The 20557-nt window shown below is 34.7% G+C and overlaps 1 pseudogene; it reads right to left on the bottom strand.

Annotated features, from left to right (window-relative positions):
- Window positions 1–2565: 2565 nt before the first annotated feature.
- LOC114761884 (signal peptide peptidase-like 2) lies at window positions 2566–19962 on the bottom strand (annotated as a pseudogene).
- Window positions 19963–20557: the final 595 nt, after the last annotated feature.

Here is a 20557-nt window from a genome sequence, read left to right as displayed (position 1 = left end):
CATCTTGGAGCACACAAGTGAGATTCAAGGTTAGTTTTTGGTTCTAAGTTGTTCCTTGCCTTGTTTTCTTGCTTTGTATGGTTGGAAATCTTGTTTCTCCTCTTCTTTGGGTGCTGGATGAAATGATGATGGTGTAGGGGAAGGAGTTATGTTGCTCAAATATGGTAAAACACTTCAAAACATAAAAGATCCAAGTGGTTACAAGTGATTTTAGGGTGTTTTGGAAGTGTGTTCTTTATTGTGTATTGTAAGGAGCATTTCGGTTTTGACACTAAATGGCCCCTAGGATGAGATTTTCAGTGTTTTGATGGTTCCATGGTGTTTAAAATGGAAAAACATGTGGGGATAAGGCAAGAAAGGATTTTTAAACCCTATGGAAAACAAGTTCAAAAGCAAAGAGCAAAGATGGAACCTTTATGAAGCAAGAGTATTTTTGAGTTATGTTCTTGCTTTTGGTTGAAATGGATAATGATTCTTGTTGTCCTTTTTATGGATTATCATGCTAGGGTTTGACCTTTGTGAAGAAAAAGAATAGAATCAAAGAAAGCACAAATCTTTGGATCAAGGTAGCAAGTTAAACCTAGCTACTACCACTAACTAGCATTGTTGATTATTGTATGGTTAATTGCTATTATTGTGGTTGAGCTCTCTTGATTGTTATGTGGCTGCTCTTTATAGTATCTTGCTTTGGCCTTTGCATGATTGAGTTTGCCAAATGATAAGCATGTTAGTTCATCAATAGTAGCTAATGTGATCATGCATAATAATGATGCTTGCTTAGTGCTATAGTTGGTTAATTTGCTACTGGGATTTTCAAAAATCTCATCCCCCAAAAATAATATAACATTTTAGGGCCTGAATCCTCCAAGGGAAAGCTACAGATTGAAGGCTAATTTGTGGGGTTTAGCCACAAAAATTCGTGAGCTTATTTGGTTATGTACATATTAAACTAACAGTGCTGGAAGCACACTGATATTGACTGGTTCACATGACTCTTTGATTATACTCCTGAACGTTTTTAGTCATGAAATTTGGCATGATGAAAGATAACGTCCTGACCTTCAAATTAATAGCTAATACGTTAAAAATGGCCCATTATACGATTTATAATGATTTTTCAAAGTTAATGGTCAGAATCTGGGAATCAGGGTTTTTGGCAAATGGACAGTGTTGCTTTTCTCAAAAACCTGACACTTTTTCATAAGGAATTGGATAATGAGATTATTTTTTCTTGAAATAGAACTTAAAGAGCTTTAAGCAGAATTTTGAACTACCCCAATTGGATTTTTGTAGAATAAGTTATGAATTTTTGAAGTTGGGCCAGAAAAACTGGATTTTTACCTGATGAATAGTAAAAATCCGAAATTTAGCATTTTTATGGTAAAAAGTGAGCCCAAGACCATCCAATGTATTAAAAAATGGTATTAAAAGGAACCTAAGTCAATGTAATAGTAAGGTGTGACACTCTACTTGAAAGGTCTTACATGAAATGAACATGTGAGAGGGGGTATTTATAGGCTTTATTTTTCATTAATTCTACACATACCCCTCTTCCATAAGACTTAATCTTAACCTTCCAATTTTTTTCCTCTTTCCAAATGTACAAATCTTAGGCTATGTGGCTTAATATGTTGACACCTGGATGGTGAGTCACTAGGGCTTATGCCATGCATATCTTGAAATTTCTCCTTGCTTCTTCCACTTTCTAAGTGGCACCATGAATAGCTTAGTCAAAAAGAAAGAATATTTTTCACTATATATCATGTATAACTTTCTACCGGCTTAAGTAGCTTTTGTACCGGTAGCACCATAATTATCCTAGATATTTTTGACCATCTATCCTCATCTTTTACCATTTACTTTTGAGTTACCACCTTTTACTTTTGAGTCATCACCCCTCATAATGATTTTTCAAAAGAATAGAAATCCTAGTAAAAAATAGTGGCTAAAGTATTACTTTTCCTTTCAGAAGTGCTTTCTAGAGTTCTAGGACTCAAAAAATTTCTCTGTTAGCGTTAAAATCTCTCTTTAATTCCAAAGAAATTCCATAAATTTTTTTGGAATTTAACTCCCCCTCTAGATATTTCTTTTTGAATTTCCTGGGTAAAAGCCCTAATTAGTTTAAATAAGCTTGAATATTTTTAAAGCTAATCTGCGAACAATTTGGGAATAAAATCACCTCTACAATGTTCTAAAACTCTCAAGTTATTTTATCCATATTTTTCACAAATTTTCTGAGGCCTTGAAGTGCATGAAATAATTAAATTTGACTAATTTTCCTTAATTAGTCAAATATTGCGAAAATTACTAGAAAATTAATATTAATTAATTTCCTTCATATTTTTGACTTCTGGGACCATCCTCCTGTTCCAGAGAATTTTCTATAATTTCTGGGGTTTTCTAGGAATTTTCAGATCTTGCTGTCATATTTTTCTAATTTATACTAACTTACTCAAAATACTGAAAATTCCACTTTGGTCCCTATCCTGATTTCACATCAAAAGTTGTGCAATCTACATTAACACTAATATTCTAGCCCTTAACCATCTTTAGATTAAGTATACCTTAGTCACAAATGCTGGATGTGACATTCACATTAACATACTTCTAGTGGAGTCTGACATGTGGACAAGGTATTTCTAGTTCCCCTCTTGTCCACAATGTTCTCAAATCTCCTCTCTTCCTCCCCAATGTCAAGAAGGTCCCTGTATTTGTGTGTGAAACTGCTATGAGCATATAACTGTAATTATAACCACCAAAGCTGTTCTATAATTTCATGAATGAATTTAAATTTAAGTTACTCATCAACTACCAAGAGTGAATGGAACAATATAGAGCAGAGCTAGTTGGCTATGCCTATCCATTAAGTTTAGTGCCACATATGTAATCAAAAGACTTGCCAATTTGCCCATGAATTAATCGTCATGTAAGTAAAGAATAATTTGTTGACAATATTTGAAAATCAATTATTCAAGTCAATAATAGTCGAAGGAAGTAAGTCCAGTAATTCACACCAAAGCCACATGCAAACATTGCCCACAAGAAGTATCCACCCTGAAGGCTCTTGTTTGCCAGCCAATCATACCTACAAGAACTATCCATATACTCAGCTATCACTAGCTTTTTTGCCCCGTTAAACTGAAAGCTAGCTTGAAAATTGTATTGCTGAATAGAGCACCTACTATGCATAGATTAGTCATATAGACATCGCAGCCTATTTTAGTGGAAGAGTGTGCTATTGGTTTATATCTGTTAGTTCTTAAGGGATTCAATGCAGATTTTGATGGGGATCCAATGACAGTTCATGTGCTTTTATTTTTGAAGGCTCAAGTATAAGCCTATTTACTTATTTTTCCCATGTGAATTTATCCCATATCCGTATCAACTCAAGATATGCTTATTAGGCATTACATACTAATGGGCAGCAACCTTGGGGGTATCTCTACAAACAAGTATAATCCATGCAAGTGCAGAAATTAGAAAAATTACAGAAGTATATGAAAGAAAATAAATCTTATTATTATTATATTATTATTTATTATTATTATTTAGTCAATATAATGTAGGAAAGGGACTTGCTCTTCCATTAGTGGAAAATGCTCTCTCGAAAACCTAAAGTAAACAATGATAATCCATTTCCTTCATTCAAAGGTTAGTCTACTCTCGAAGTAAAATTTTTGAAAATGCACTAAAGACAAGTCAGTTCTTAATTTCATAATATTGTGTGCGGGCGTGTTTTTGGTTTTAGCCATGGCATTGTTGTGTGGCTAAATCAATTAATTTGAAGATTAAAATGAGCTTTAAACATATTGTAGTTCTTCTTATTTTGTCATTAGCCATCTGGCATAGACATTGATATTGAGATATGCTTGAAGTTTGCAACAAAAAACGGGCAGAGGGAGAATCATGAGGAGCTATAACCTGAGCGAGAATGCAATAAGCATTCCTGGCAAAAAGATGTCTCCAAATCCTATTATGCTGTAACTGCCCCATGGATCAGAAATGCATGGAAACTTCAGGAGTACTGGAATACCATCTCCTCCACTTTTATCTCCTCGAGCTACCTATTGATCGAAAGTAATGTAAACAATTCATATTAGCATGCAAATATGGTATTGGTGATTGTCACAATTTAGAATAGGGAGAATTACTATAGGTCACAAGAAAGGAATGCAATCACTAAAAAATTCTACAACAACTGAGCAACAAGCAATGACAAGTTCTAGCGCACACAATGATATCAGGTTCATGTTGCTTACTTATCATCAGGATTTTTGGCGATTACATTCCTTTCTTGAGACCCCATAGTAATTCTCCCTTTAGAATAAGGTATAAGGGGAATCAGAAAACTAACAGCAATCATCACACTTTCCCTAAATAGCTTGTTCAAGACAAACACCTAGAAGAGGTCATATAAAAAGTGTAAGAATAATAATTTATTTTCCATCAAGTAGAATTTTATACACCCCAAGTAAATTAACACAATAGCATAGGTAAGATATGTTAGTATTGGCTAAAGATTCAAAAGAAAACAACATTCATCTTAGCATATTGGTCTTGTAAAGCTTCTTCATATTAGATCTAGTCTAGCTAGTATTAAAAAGGGTGGCCAAGAATTAAACCCAATTATCTATTACTTCAATACCATTTGGTTATCTCCTAAACTCACGCCTTCAATATTGGCAAACTATCACCACTCATGTCAATGAGCATAATGTTTAACCAGTGTTTATAACACTAAAATATTAATTACAAGCCAGATTGATAGGTGATAAGGCATTTTACTGAAATCAATAGAAAAATAAATGTGTAAAATCCTTGCTTATGTCTTTTTATATTCTTGAATCAATGGATAGACGAGAGGGAGATAATAAAGTAAAAATATTGCATCCTTGTATATTTTATACCAACTCTACTTTACTTATTTAAGTTTCTTGATTGACCATACAAACAGGTCTTAAGAAATAGAAGCACCAGAATACCAAACACATTAAGCAAATTAAATGCATTAGCTTAACTGCTCCTTACAAGAAATTTATCTCTAAAGTTTATAACAAAAAAAAAAATAGATCTCTAAAGTTGCCAAAACATCTAGTTCATATCAAAATGCATATCTAAGGGCTATTAGTTGAAAGTATGAAGCTCAGGAATGGTTATGTCCAATGGTAAGGTTGAGTTCAATCATTACCTTGAGATTAGGTATATGAACAATCCAGAGAACAACAATTATTAGTGCAATTCCCTGTTTGAACAACTAAGGAAAGAAAATTCACAATTAAATGGTAGCTTCTCAACTCGATATCAAAGCTAGGAAGAAACTTAATACTATAGACATTTAATACTTTAAGAAATTATGGTTCCCAAGTAAATTAAAAACTTAGAAAAAAATCCTTTTGCCCATGTATGCAAGATGATTGATAAGGGGAATCAGGTGGAGAATAATATCCAAAGAAAAATATTCCTTACAAGTATATCCTGACTGAAACATCCTACCTTTAACCCCTCAGAGCATGCATTCGTAAGTGTTATGGTTCAAGCAGACCATGACAAAAGCCCGTGGATTTAAAGATTCCAACAAAACTACTAGGTTACTATTCACTGTTAAATTTATAGATTATAGGCCTAACTTCAAAAATTCATAACTAATTCCGTAAAAATTGTATTGAGGTGATCTAAAGTTCTATAGAAAGCTATTTCGATGCTCTTTAAGGGAAAAAAATATCTAATTGGACTTATCCTTGCCCAATTCGTATAGTTAAATCAATAGATATTACTATTCATTTCAAAAATCTGGAACTTCCAGATTTTGTGCTTCAACTTTGAAAATTTGTATCTCCTTGTGTACACATCCAATTGAGATGATGTACCTCTCATTTTAAAGCTTGAGATGTGTACTATAAGTTTACTGAATCTCGTGATTTAATTCATTCATTTGATAGGTCAAACCGGGGCTGCAAACTCACTGTTCCAGGACCTACGTTTTATCCCTTAACATCTCTTTACTTTAATTCTTTTTATTTCTTTGGCATACATAACATGTGCTTACTCTTTCCCATTCATACTCATACACTTTCATCCATGTCATAAGCATTATAATTAATTACATGGCATCATATGCATCCACAACATAAATTACATAATAGGAGAATTACACATTGAATAATAATATCATTTATTAACATGAACAATTCTCCACTTTCTTCTCCTTGCTTCTCATGCCATTATTACCCATCATGATTGACCTATGTGGTTAGGGAGGGGTGAGATTCGGGGGAATCTCAGTAGCAAACAGTACCATATTAATCATGCTAAATGGATGCTAATGCACTACACGTAACTTGTTTATTCTCTTGTTAATTAGTGACATATTAGCATGCTCAAAGCTAACTTCTTGATGCATGGCCATGAAGACATAATCTACTCATCATGAATAGCAATTACAGTAGCTAAAACATGTCACAATAACATTCAATAACATGTACACGGCAACACACAAGCATACAACATCAAGCAATGACAATAGGTAAGTTCACTACCTTGCACCTCAAGCTTTCCTCTTACTTTTCCTTTGACTCCCTTGACTTTCAAACCATGTGGGCATTTGGTCAACATCACCAAAAATCCTCTTAGATGTTCCAAAAGTCCTAAATATAACCATAATGATCATACATTCCATTAGGACCACTAGATTACATAAAGTTCAAGACCATCTCTCTTGAACCTCAACCCTTTCTCTTAGTTTTAGGGTTTTCTTTCTAGCTTTCCTAACATAAATCTCATCATTTTCCATCTTTATGATCCATTTTTTGTCAATTAGGACTACTTTAGATGGCCTTAGATTCAAGAATATCAAATCTGGAAATTGTGCTTCGCGGGTACTGTTCACGCAGAAAATCCAGAATTTTTGCTCAACTTTGAAAATTCATAATTAATTCTAGAAAAATAAAAATTGAGTGATTCTAAGTCTCACTGAAAGGTCCTTAAGTTAAATTTACATGAAAAATAGTTTCAGGAACCAATTCTATTCTGAACAGTACCAAAATTGTACGGAACTCGACATTCTTTCAAAGGTTCAACACTGTTTCCAGATTTCAAACCCTAACTTTGAAAAATCACCATAAATTGTACACATATCCAAATGAAGTGTTCTACCCATGGATTCAAAGCTCATAGAGCGCACTTTAAGCATACAAAATTTCAGAATCAGATATGAACAATAACTAATCCGAAATAGGCATAAAATCAGGTGCTATAACCATCACATACCTTGATCTTGAAGCTTGAACTTAGGTGGACTTTCTCTCACTAAAAATGGCTCTTTCTCTCTCTAGATGCAAGAGCGGCAGAATTTTCCCTATAGATCCTTGCTTGGCCGAAATATGAAGGGGAGCGAGTGCCTATTTATAGCCAAAACTTTGGCTTGAATGGACCAAAATACCCTTGGTGGCTAATAGAAAGGGTAAGGGCAATCTTGGAACTTCAAGTTAACTCTTACATCATCATTGCATCATCTTCTTACATCATGCTTACCTCAACCTCCTAGAAGATGCCAAGTGTCATGTAAGTGGTGGAGGAGATGGGAGATTAGATCCTAGCCGTTGGATCAAACTTAATTCCTCCGAATTTACATGGCCCGCGTTTCTCCGGCTTCCTTTATGGCCTTCGAGAGCTTAGAAAATTCTTTTGTCTGATCCATAAATTCCCTTTAATTCTAGAGAATATCTATGAATTTTCTTAGGCCATAACACTTCCTTTAAACCTTGCATAAAAATTCATTTACCAAAATGCCCTTTTATCGGCAAAACCGGCTCTTTAATTTATTAAAGCCACTCCACTGGCTTTTTGGTTGCGGGACTAATTTTATAAATTAGTAAAACCTTTCAACCATTTAACCTTATTTTTGTATACATTTTTGAGGTCTCTTGCTATTTTAAATAATTACCTCAAACGGCATACTTTTTACTGGCCATAACCTCATAAATTCCATTTAAGCTGTCTCAGGGGTATTTTCATCTTTTCTCTTCACATAAGAGCCTTAGAATATTATTTCCCAATTTCTAGAATTTTCTTGGAATTCTTTGTATGCTCTTCTATTTTTACCCCTGTTGGTCATAACTTTTTGAATTTACGGTTTAGTCCCTGCTTGGACTTAACTTCATACAATCCTCTCTTTGAGGCTTGAAGCTTAACCTTTGGCTTATATCTAGTATCTTTTCTCTCTCTGGGCCTTCAAGACTTTACTAGAGCCTCTAACTTTGATTACACTTTAGCCCCTTAAAACTTTTACTTTGCAGTTTAGTCCCTGAAACTGTTTTGCCTTCCTTTCTCATCTTTGGGACTTCTGCTCAAAAAGGGTCTGGTAGCCTATCCAATTCAGGCTATTTCTAGTACTTCTAGGCCTAAAAATTTAGATGTTACACTGACCTATCTAGGGAAAACAGACACCGCGATAAACTGCCCAGAGAATGGCAAATGCTATATTGATTGGAGAAACAGCCAATGTTAGGCATGAGATAGCTCCAACAAAAGGTACTTTGATATATGATTCACTAGCATGTTTGGAACACCTGCATGGAGAAACAAAGAAGTAAAAAATGTTTCTTTTAGGGAGGGAGCAACACTAAAGTGGAGATTTAAATAAAAAGATCTAACGATTCAGAGCAAAGCATTCTCAACTTTCACATGTACCATCTCTCTCTCAATTGTAAATAAACCACGAACTGCATATCTTTAGATATCATCAAGAATGAAAAAAGGGATCTTATCAATATATTTCTCCCTTAATCATTTCAACTTTCAAATACTGATATGATACCTCCTAGGGTCAAAATGTGGTAAGATCATCTACTTTTGATGTCATTCAGCATATGGTAATAAGGATAGCAATCCTACTCTATCATTGTTTACATAATGCAATATTATCCACTCCCTACATATCTTAACATTAAATATTGATTGGACTAAATTAAGTAAAGCATTGAACAACAAGAATGCAAGTCATATAGAAAACTGTTTCCGGGAAATTTAGAAATCTGATCCTGTCCATAAGAATTGCCTTCAACAAAAAATATGGAAGCATTAACAAATAGGATGTTGTCTAGGAAAAGGACATTAATTCTCTATTACCAAAGCTCCGCTTTCTAAATAAGCGCACAAGAATAGATTTTAAAAATTAATGAATGGTGAATTGCTTTTTGGATGTTAAGATTAAAGAAAAAAATTATCATTGATTTCAAAAAGTCATAGGCTAGATGAAAAAAGTTCAACACCTTAACAATAAAGTAGCCAAGCAAGTTTATAAGCCCTACAGATACAACAAACTGTAAGTCTAGAGATGACTAATGTAACATCCCAATTTTTGGGCTTAGAAGGCCCAGAAATAGCCTGAATTAGATAGGCTACTAGACCCCTTTTGAGCAGAAGTCCCAAAGATGAGAAAGGAAGTCAAAGCAGTTTTAGGGACTAAAATGCAAAATAAAAGTTTTCAGGGGCTCAAGTATAATCAAGGCTAGAGGCTCCAGTAAAGTCTCGAAGGCCTATAGAGAGAAAAGAGGCTAGATACAGGCTAAAGGTTAAGTTAGAAACCTCAAAGAGAGGATTGTATGAACTTAAGTCCAAAGAGGGACTAAACCGTAAATTCAGAAAGTTATGACCAACAGGGGTAAAAATAGAAGAGTATAAAGAGAATTCCAAGAAAATCCCAAAAAATGAGAAATAATATTCTAAGGCTCTTCTGTGAAGAGAAAAGATGAAAATACCACTGAGGCAGCTTAAATGGAATTTATGAGGTTATGGCCGATAAAAAGTGTACCGTTTGAGATAATTATTTGAAGGCCATAAAGAAAGCTGGAGAAACGTGGGCCGAGTAAATTCAAAGGAAACTTAGGGATCAAGTTTGATCCAATGGCTAGGATCTAATCTCCCTTCTTCTCTATCACATTTGTGACACTTGGCATCTTCTAGAAGGATGAGGTAAGGATGATGTAACGATGATGTAAAAGTCAACTTGAAGTTTCAAAATTGCCCTTACCATTTCTATTAGCCACCAAGGGTATTTTGGTCCATTCAAGCCAAAGTTTTGGCTATAAATACCCCACCTTGGAAAATTATTTTGGCAGCCATTTGTAGAGGGAAAACTCTACCAAAATTTAGAGAGAAAAACATAGGGGTGAAGGCCAAGAAGAAGGAACAAGATTCAAGCTTCAAGATCAAGGTGTGTGATTGTTGTAGCATCTGATTTGATGCCTATTTCGAATAAGTTACTCTTTGAATCTGATTCTGAAATTTGGCATGATTAAAATACACTCTGTAAGCTTCAAATCCATAGGTAGAACACTTCATTTGGATATGTGTGCGATTTATGGTGATTTTTCAAAGTTAGGGTTTGAAATCTGGAAACAGTGTTTAACCTTTGAAAGAGTGTCAAATTCCGTACAATTATGGTACTATTCATCATAGAATTGGTTCCTGAAACTTTTTTCGTTTAAAGATAACTTAATGAGATTTCAGTGAGACTTGGAACCACTCAGTTTTGATTTTTCTAGAATTAATTATGAATTTGCAAAGTTAAGCAAAAATTCTGGAATTTCTGCGTGAATAGTACCCGCGAAGCAAACTTTTCAGATTTGATCTTCTTGAATCTAAGGCCATCTAAAGTGGTCCTAATTGAAAAGAAATGGATCTTAAGGATGGAAAATGATGAGATTTGTGTTAGAAAAGCTAGAAAGAAAACCCTAAAACAAAGAGAAAGGGTTGAGGTTCAAGGAAGCTAGTCTTGAATATTATGTAATCTAGTGGTCCTAATAGATTATGTGATCAATATGACTATATTTAGGACTTTAGAACATCCAAGAAGACATTTGGTGATGTTAACCGAATGCCCACATGGTTGGAAAGTCAAGGGAGTCAAAGGAAAAGTAAGAGGAAAGCTTGAGGTGTAAGGTAGTGAACTTACCTATTGTCATTACTTGATGTTGTATGCTTGTGTGTTGCCGTGTACATGTTATTGAATGTTATTGTGATATGTTTTAGCTGCTATAATTGTTATTCATGATGAGTAGATTATGTCTCCATGGCCATGCATCAAGAAGTTAGCTTTGAGCATGCTAATATGTCACTAATTAACAAGAGAATAAACAAGTTAAGTGTAGTGCATTAGCATCCATCTAGCATGATTAACATGGTATTGTTTCCTACTGAGATTCCCCTGAATCTCACCCCCTCCCTGACCAACCATTTAGTTCAATTATCAATAGGCAATGATGGCATGAGAAGCAAGGAGAATAAATTGGAGAATTGTTCATGTTATGTATGCCAAAGAAATAAAAAGAATTAAAGTAAAGAGATGCTAAAAGATAAAACGTAGGTTCTGGAGTAGTGGGCTTGTAGCTCTAGTTTGACCTATTAAACGGATGAGTTAAGTCACGAAATTTGACAGACTCATAGTACACATCCCAAGCTTTAAAATAAGAGATAGATCACCTTAATTAGATGTGTACATAAGGAGATACAAATTTCCAAAATTGAGGCATAGAATCTGGAAGTTCCAGATTTTTCCAAATGAACAGTAATCTATATTGATTAAACTGTATGGATTAGGCAAGGATAAGTATGATTGGATATTTTTTCCTTAAAGGGAATTGAAATATCTTTCCATATAATTTTAGAACACCTCAATATGATTTTTATGGGATTAGTTATGAATTTTTGAACTTGGATCTATAATCTGGAAATCAAACAGTAAATAGTAACCCGAGTAATTATGTTGAAATTTTAAATCCACGGGCTTGTGTCATGATTTGCTTGAACCATAATGCTTACGAATACGTGCTCTGAGGGGTTAAAGGCAAGACATTTTATTTTGGTATTAAAGTAGAGGTTCTGGCAAGTATGTAAACAGAACAAAGATTCTTTTGAGTGTTTAAGCATAACAGTAGTTCTGGTAGAGGTTCTTACCAAGGTATAAGCAGAGTATTGGTTCAAGCAAAGCCCAGTATGAGAGAAAATCTAAATTAGAAAAGCAATGGGTTACCAGGATTGGTCTAACTAAGGTTAAGGTATTGAGGTGTTTTTTCCAAGGAAAATATACATAGAAGAGAAGTAAGGAATGACAGAGAGTAACTTGAGAGATAGGTAGTCGCTGCTAAAAGACTCCCCCTTAGGAGAGGAATGGTTGAGCTGAGAGCGCTTGACCAGGGAACGAGTCAATATTAAAAGATGTCTCTAGAGGGTAATAGCTAAGAGCATGGCAAGCCAGTAAGGGGTAGGAGTCCAGATCCTAATAGGGAAGCAGGGTGACAACCTAAGCCTCGGGTGATTGACTAAAGGTGCTTGACTGGAGTGCCACACATCAGAGATATTTTAATGATCAATGCCTACTGTGTAATATGGTCACTTTATGATTAGTATATGACCATAGAAATGAATGGTTAAAGGTATAGTAAGCTAGTCAAGGTATAAGTTAATACCCTAGGAAGGGAACCAAATGTCAACCTATTCCTTAAGTAATCAATGTGACCTCCATAGAGACAAGGTAACAGGATAATATGCTTAAGGTTTGTTCAAATCCCTAAATAGGGATAGAAATCCTTCTGGGATAGTGAACTAAGAGAGACAGAGATTAGATGATAACAAATAAAGGGTCAATGATGACTTAGGTGCCAGACCTAGATACCACACAGTAAGGTGATTAAATGTTTGCTATGTGATGTGATGAGGGTATGTTGATCAATACCTGACTATAAGAATAATTGGTCAAGAGGAAAAGAAAGTTAGAGAGAGTAAAGTGAGGCAAGATCCCTCTTGAGGATAGAGATGAAAGGAAATGAATCAGAACATGATAGTGAATGGTTGCACTGGGAACTAATACACAGAGAGAGATAAGCAAGTTCCTGGTGACACCTAGAGCTCAATGATACTTAGATACATGATAATGTCAGGGACTAAACAGTATTATTTTATGTCCCAAAGCTATCCAAGAGTAGACAACCATGTAACTCAGGCCATTAAGGAATCTAAGAAATGAGATTCCTATAGATCGATGCCATTGCCTATAAGATTGAGTAATCTAGTGGAGAGGCTCCCTTTGATAGGGATATGGTATTCAGGGAATGTACCCTGGTAGAGATTGCATATGAGGAAAGTCTTGACCATGAAGTACCTCTCTAAGATTGGGAAGTGGTTCTCCAGATTAGAGCGACGCTGCTCTAGTAAGAGTAAGCTATCCTCTGAAGAAATGAAATGGAAAGTAAGTGGTTGAGTTGACGATGCTCCAGTCAGAGTAATCTGTCCTCCCACAGGAAAAGTAGAAGCAGCTGAGGCAAGGCACAGGACGGACCTTATCCTAGAGAGAGAGAGTGAAACTGGTTAAGACAACAGAAGCGTGATATGCAAACAAATGCTCCTCGAGCTTAACAGGGTACTATGGAATACTAAAGGATAATGAGAATATGATGATATAAGTCCTCTCCTGATGTGGTCCAAATTGTTAAGAGACAGCAAGGACTACAGAGTCCTAAGATAAAACAGGCTGGCATTGATATAATGGTAAGTTAATTGGCTTTAGAGATGAGTCAGTGGCTAGGAATTCAAAAGGCACAAAGAAAGGAAAGTGGCATAAGGAAGCTAAAACTAAGGGCTAAAGAAATATGAAAGGCTAAGAATTCCAGGAGTTGACAGAAAGGATTGAGTAAGGCCTAAGAAGACAATACTGATATCTGTGATCAGTCTTGGAGAATAATCAGTCAAGTTACTAGCTGAAGGGAGGTGACTTATTTTATTACTCAACTCTAGGGTCTAGAGTCTCCTAGAGATCCTAAGATGGCTCAGATTAATGATAGTATTCTAGGGTCATGATGGATCCTAAAAAGGCTTATGGTAGAGCCTAGTAGCTCCCGAGATCATCATAGACCAAGCCAAAGAGAAAATGGCTGAGCCATAAGGGTAAGAGTACAGTACCTCTTTAGGAAGATGATGACCAGAGATGAGTTTAAGATATTGGAATCTTCTTCAGCGGTGGACTAATATAGAGAGAGTACCCTTGACTTGTTCCAGACACCTTTATTGTTGATTAGACTAGGCTCAATTCTGTTTTAATCAATGAAGGAAAGAAAGGAAATTTGCCCTTAAAGTAAAGAGGAATGGCAGCGTATACAGCAAAGAATAGATAAAGGCCGTATTAAGAGAACTGAAAATGCCATGGTATAGTAAAATACCATGAAGACAGGCACACTGTCGTGGTATTATTATGAAAGAATGAGCCTAAAGTATAGGAAGCATGTGAGTAGTGGTGACAAAATGCTTAAAAGCAAAGGTCATGCTCATGTAAGTGACAAAAAAGTATAAAACGACAAGTCATGTAACTATAGAGCCCAGGGTTGAAACCCGTCAGAGTTAAGTATAAGCGGGGTTATTCTCCTCAGTTAACCTCTCATTAAAGGTAAGAATAGAGGGTTGACTCAAAATTTTGAGGATGAAATTCTTTTAAGAGGGGAAGAATTGTAACATCCCAATTTTTGGGCCTAGAAGGCCTAGAAATAGCCTGAATTAGATAAACTACTAGACCCCTTTTGAGCAGAAGTCCTAAAGATGAGAAAGGAAGTCAAAGCAGTTTTAGGGACTAAAGTGCAAAACAAAAGTTTTCAGGGGTTCAAGTATAATCAAGGCTAGAGGCTCCAGTAAAGTCTCGAAAGCCCAGAGAGAGAAAAGAGGCTAGACACAGGCCAAAGGTTAAGTTAGAAACCTTAAAGAGAGGATTGTATGAAGTTAAGTCCAAACAGAGACTAAACCGTAAATTCAGAAAGTTATGACCAACAGGGGTAAAAATGGAAGAGTATACAGAGAATTCCAAGAAAATCCTAGAAAATGAGAAATAATATTCTAAGGCTCTTCTGTGAAGAGAAAAGATGAAAATATCCCTGAGGCAGCTTAAATGGAATTTATGAGGTTATGACCGATAAAAAGTGTACTGTTTGAGGTAATTATTTGAAATAGCAAGACCTTAAAAATGTACACAAAAATGAGGTTAAATGGTTGAGAGGTTGTACTAATTTATAAAATTGGTCCCCCAACCAAAAGGCCAGTGGAATGGCTTTGATAAATAAAAAGCCGGTTAGGGCGATAAAAGGGCATTTTAGTAAATAAATTTTTATGCAAGGCTTAAAGGAAGTGTTATGGACTAAGAAAATTTATAGATACTCTCTAGAATTAAAGAGAATTTATGGAGTAGACAGAAGAATTTTTGAGCTCTGGAAGACCATAAAGAAAGTTAGAGAAACGTGAGCCGAGTAAATTCAGAGGAAACTTAGGGATCAAGTTTGATCTAATGGCTAGGATCTAATCTCCCTTCTTCTCTATCACATTTGTGACACTTGGCATCTTCTAGAAGGATGAGGTAAGGATGATGCAAGAAGATGATGCAATGATGATGTAAAAGTCAACTTGAAGTTCTAAAATTGCCCTTACCTTTTCTATTAGCCACCAAGGGCATTTTCATCCATTCAAGCCAAAGTTTTAGCTATAAATACCCCACCTTGGAAGAGCATTTTGGGAGCCATTTGTAGAGAGAAAACTCTACCAAAATTTAGAAAGAAAAACGTAGGGGTGAAGGCCAAGAAGAAGGAACAAGATTCAAGCTTCAAGATCAATGTATGTGATGGTTGTAGCATCTGATTTGATACCTATTTCAAATAAGTTACTCTTTGAATCTGATTCTAAAATTTGGCATGATTAAATTAAACCCTGTAAGCTTTAAATCCATGGGTAGAACACTTCATTTGGATATGGGTATGATTTATGGTGATTTTTCAAAATTAGGGTTTGAAATATGGAAACAGTGTTTAACCTTTAGAAGAGTATCAAATTCCGTACAATTATGGTACTTTTCAGCATAGAATTGGTTCCTGAAACTATTTTTTCTTTAAATATAACTTAAGGAACTTTCAGTGAGACTTGGAACCACTCAGTTTTGATTTTTCTAGAATTAATTATGAATTTTCATAGTTGAGCAAAAATTCTGAAATTTCTGCGTGAACAGTAGCCGCGAAGCAAAATTTTCAGATTTGATCTTCTTGAATCTAAGGCCATCTAAAGTGGTCCTAATTGACAAGAAATGGATCTTAAGGATGGGAAATGATAAGATTTATGTTAGAAAAGGTAGAAAGAAAACCCTAAAATGAAGAGAAAGGGTTGAGGTTCAAGGGAGCTAGTCTTGAATATTATGTAATCTAGTGGTCCTAATAGATTGTATGATCAATGTGACTATGTTTAGGACCTTAGAACATCTAAGAGGACATTTGATGATGTTAACTGAATGCCCACATGGTTGGAAAGTCAAGGGAGTCAAAGGAAAAGTAAGAGGAAAGCTTGAGGTGCAAGGTAGTGAACTTACCTATTGTCATTGCTTGATGTTGTATGCTTGTGTGTTGCCGTGTACATGTTATTGAATGTTATTGTGATATATTTTAGCTACTATAATTGCTATTCATGATGAGTAGATTATGTCTCCATGGCCATGCATCAAGAAGTTAGCTTTGAGCATGCTAATATGTCACTAATTAACAAGGGAATAAACAAGTTACGTGTAGTGCATTAGCATCCATCTAGCCTGATTAATATGGTATTGTTTGCTACTGAGATTCCCTTGAACCTTAACCCCTCCCTAACCATTTAGGTCAATCATTAATGGGCAATAATGACATGAGAAGCAAGGAGAAGAAAGTGGAGAATTGTTCATGTTAATGAATGATATTATTATTCAGTGTGTAATTCTCCTATTATGTAATTTATGTTGTGGATGCCAATGATGCCATGTAATTAATTATAATATTTATGGTATGAATGAAAGTGTATGAGCATGAATGGGAAAGAGTAAGCCATGTTATGTCTGCCAAAGAAATAAAAAGAATTAAAGTAAAGAGATGCTAAGAGATAAAACGTAGGTCCTGGAGTAGTGGGATTGTAGCTCCAGTTTGACCTATTAAACGGATGAGTTAAGTCATGAAATTTTGTAGACACATAGTACACATCCCAAGCTTTAAAATGAGAGATATATCACCTTAATTGGATGTGTACATGAGGAGATACAAATTTCCAAAATTGAGGCACAGAATCTGGAAGTTCCAGATTTTTCTGAATGAACAGTAATCTTTATTGATTAAACTGTACGAATTGGGCAAGGATAAGTTCAATTGGATATTTTTTTCTTAAAGAGAATTGAAATAGATTTTCGTAGAATTTTAGAACACTTCAATACGATTTTTATAGAATTAGTTATGAATTTTTGAACTTGGACCTATAATCTGGAAATTAAACAGTAAATAGTAACCCGAGTAATTATGTTGAAATTTTAAATCCACAGGCTTGTGTCATGATCTGCTTGAACCATAATGCTTACGAATACGTGCTCTGAGGGGTTAAAGGTAGAATGTTTCAACTAAGAGGAGGATACTTAAGGAAATAACAGGAAACTGAAGTTCACTCATGAATTGCATGGATATAATGTGTAAATAAGGAATTTCTTTTCACATAGAAGCTTGCTTTTAGAACATTAAATTGACTTTGAAAGTAGGAATGTTATATACCTCAATCCCACCAATATAAAAGAGAACAACCAAGACTTCAATAAACCATGATGACATAAGTTTGTATAGCATAAACAGGAAACATGAAGCAACCACAACAAAAAGAACTATAGTTTTGGTATTTATATATACAGCCCCATGGACACCTCGACCTTCAGTGTGTGGGATTTCATCTGTAGTATCCTAGAAATATAAATTTGTCATCAAGTAGTTAGATCAACAATAGCATAAGGAAAGAAGAAAGACTGAAAGTTATATGAAAAGGAGTTGGCAAAACTTACCTTTAGTAGCTTGTCTTGGTCAATAGTTGCTTCTCTGGCTCTCTATGCTGACCAGTAAGATGCACATCGTATGGTACTAATAGCCATCAACCATAAAAATACTTTTGCTACGTCAAAAACTGGTTGACATGGAGAGTATTGCTGCACAGACACTATAGAAAGGATCAGTTTAGGAAGCTTTTTTATATGTGATATTAGGAATCCATCTTCATACTCCTATAGGAGGTTAAAAGAGGAAAAGGAATTTTGCATGCGTAGATGATAAAAACATGCTATCAACATAAAAAAAATGAAATATAAAGGAACCTTACCAAATGAAGTACTCATCAGCATGTTCTCCAACCTTGGACCTGCATCTTGGGGGAGCATCACAACAGGTATGTGTATATCTAAATCAATTTTATCTGGTTCACAAACCATCTTGTAAAGTTCTGCAAACAATATAAGAAAATTTAATGAAATAATCAATAAAAACACCTTGACCCTCATTATTTTTAGTACAATTGATGTTTAATATTTTAAATGTTCTTAAACAATTATTTTAACTCTATTTAAGAAGACTATGGATTGCTTCCAGTAATTGGTCTGCTAGTTCTTTTCTCTAAGTTTAGGGTAAAGGAAGTGTGTAATTGCTAATGTACATTGACATTTTGGGTAAGAAATGAATTCTTATAGGGTGATCAATACTAAAAGAGTCCTTGAGTAAATGAAGCCTCATTTTTCTTCTATACTTAGTCAAATATAAAAGCTTAGTTATTCCTATTGTTCTTTTTTTCCATTTGGTTGAACAAAATTAAACCACAACAATGTAGACTAGTCATGTAGACTAACTTATTTTTGGCATAAAAAGATATTAGCTTTGTAAGAAATCTGTAACAAGTATGATTCAACCAATGTGCAGATAAAACACGTTCTCTAATTTTCTACACAGTTGATCAATAAAAGCCCCTTGGATATTTGAAAAAGGGAAAAGGAAAAGAAAAAAAGATGCACCTTTTTGGTTGTTTATAATTGGAATAGCTAAAGTATTAGCCTTTTCTGCATTGATTGCTTTCCTTGTGAATCTGCAGTTGCCTCTATCCACCATGATGACATCTCCCACAAGCTAATAGATTATGCATATAGTGAAATTAAAAATACTTAGTACTAAGCAACATTTGTTACCAATGTACCAATGGCCATATATATAGGGGGAAAACCTTATTCTTTAGTGGATTGCAACAATCTCGAGGGACTGACAGAATAAGGCCAATGTGCCGAGCATACACATAGGGGAAAACCTTATTCTTTGGTAGATTGCAACAATCTCGAGGGACTATGCCGAGCATTTTTCTTCTTTGAAACAATGGCTCTGCCAAATCTGGCACCCACACCAACAAATTCTGCATCCTCTATACCATTGACCCAAGTTTACACTTTTACCTATTGCAAATGTATTTCATTATAATAACTATTAAGCTTTAAATATAATCGATAACTATTTGGTCTCAAATATCGAATTGAACAAAAAAAAACAAGCAAAAAAGCACAAACAGTGAAGGTGAATCCATATTAATAAGCATCTCACCAGCCAAGATTTGTTTCTTGTTTTGGGTGGGGGTTTTTTTTTTGTGTTTAGGAGGGGGGAGAAAAGGAAAAGGAAAAATGATAGCTTATTTCCTAATGTACATTTATTTTCATACATGAAGATCGCATTTGCTTTTTCTTTCTCCCTATTGTACAATTTACAATTCAAAGTATTAAACACACTCATTAGCATAGTTATTAATTCATTAGAAACATGAACTGGCTAAAGCCATTAACAAAACCAGCCAATTAAGCTACATCAGTAGTCTTTTATTAAAATAAAAAATAGTTATATAACAAGTAGATTGATTTTGGATACCAGAATGAACTGATTCTCACATCTAGGCTTCTTCGGAGTTGAATCATTGTCATGAACCATGTCTCCAGCTCTTACAAGGGAAGCATGAAGAACCAAAAAGGTTAAAGCTGAAACTACAACAACCCAGCAAATCTTCCCTAGAGCCATGTACGCTTGCAAATTTAAATAAGATTCATAAATCGATAATCAATCAAACAAGAGTAGAAGAGGAGAACCTTCTGTGTATCTGGATTCAAGAAAACTAGAGAGAATATTCATTATTTATCAGCTGAAATAGCATTGACAAATTTAAAAAATAAAAAATTAAAACAAAAATATGACCTTTGTAATATAACACTCCAACCTCCAATAGAGAAATGGCATGATAATAAACAAATAATAAAACAGAGACAGAATCAATGAAGAGCAAGTGATGGCTTACGTTTTAGATGGTGACAGTGTGACATCGCGGCATCCCCATTATTAGAATAGAAAAGATTTAATAATAAATGTATACCTTTTATTTACCAGAACTGGTTAAGCATTTATAGCTTATAATTTTGGGAAGAAGATTTGGATCTCCCAAATTTTCATGAAGAATCTAAAATCTAAGTTAAAGAAATGTTAATAATTATTATGAGGCTTTGACATTCATTTTGGTATCGTACTTTTATTTGAGTTTATTAAAAAATGAAAAGAAAAAAATTTTGAAAAAAAAAACTTTTGGTCACCTGACAATACCACGATTAGAATTGGCTCCAATATATATATAATAATTACACATATCAAAACCCAACTTATGTATAATAGAGGCTGAATGAATTTGGGATAGA

The sequence above is a fragment of the Neltuma alba genome, unplaced genomic scaffold (assembly GCF_004799145.2).
Source record: "Neltuma alba isolate B1F8T4 unplaced genomic scaffold, ASM479914v2 tig00011146_pilon, whole genome shotgun sequence".
Lineage (NCBI taxonomy): Eukaryota > Viridiplantae > Streptophyta > Magnoliopsida > Fabales > Fabaceae > Neltuma > Neltuma alba.
Note: the sequence above shows the minus strand (reverse complement) of the source record. Positions and strands in the feature narration are given on the sequence as shown.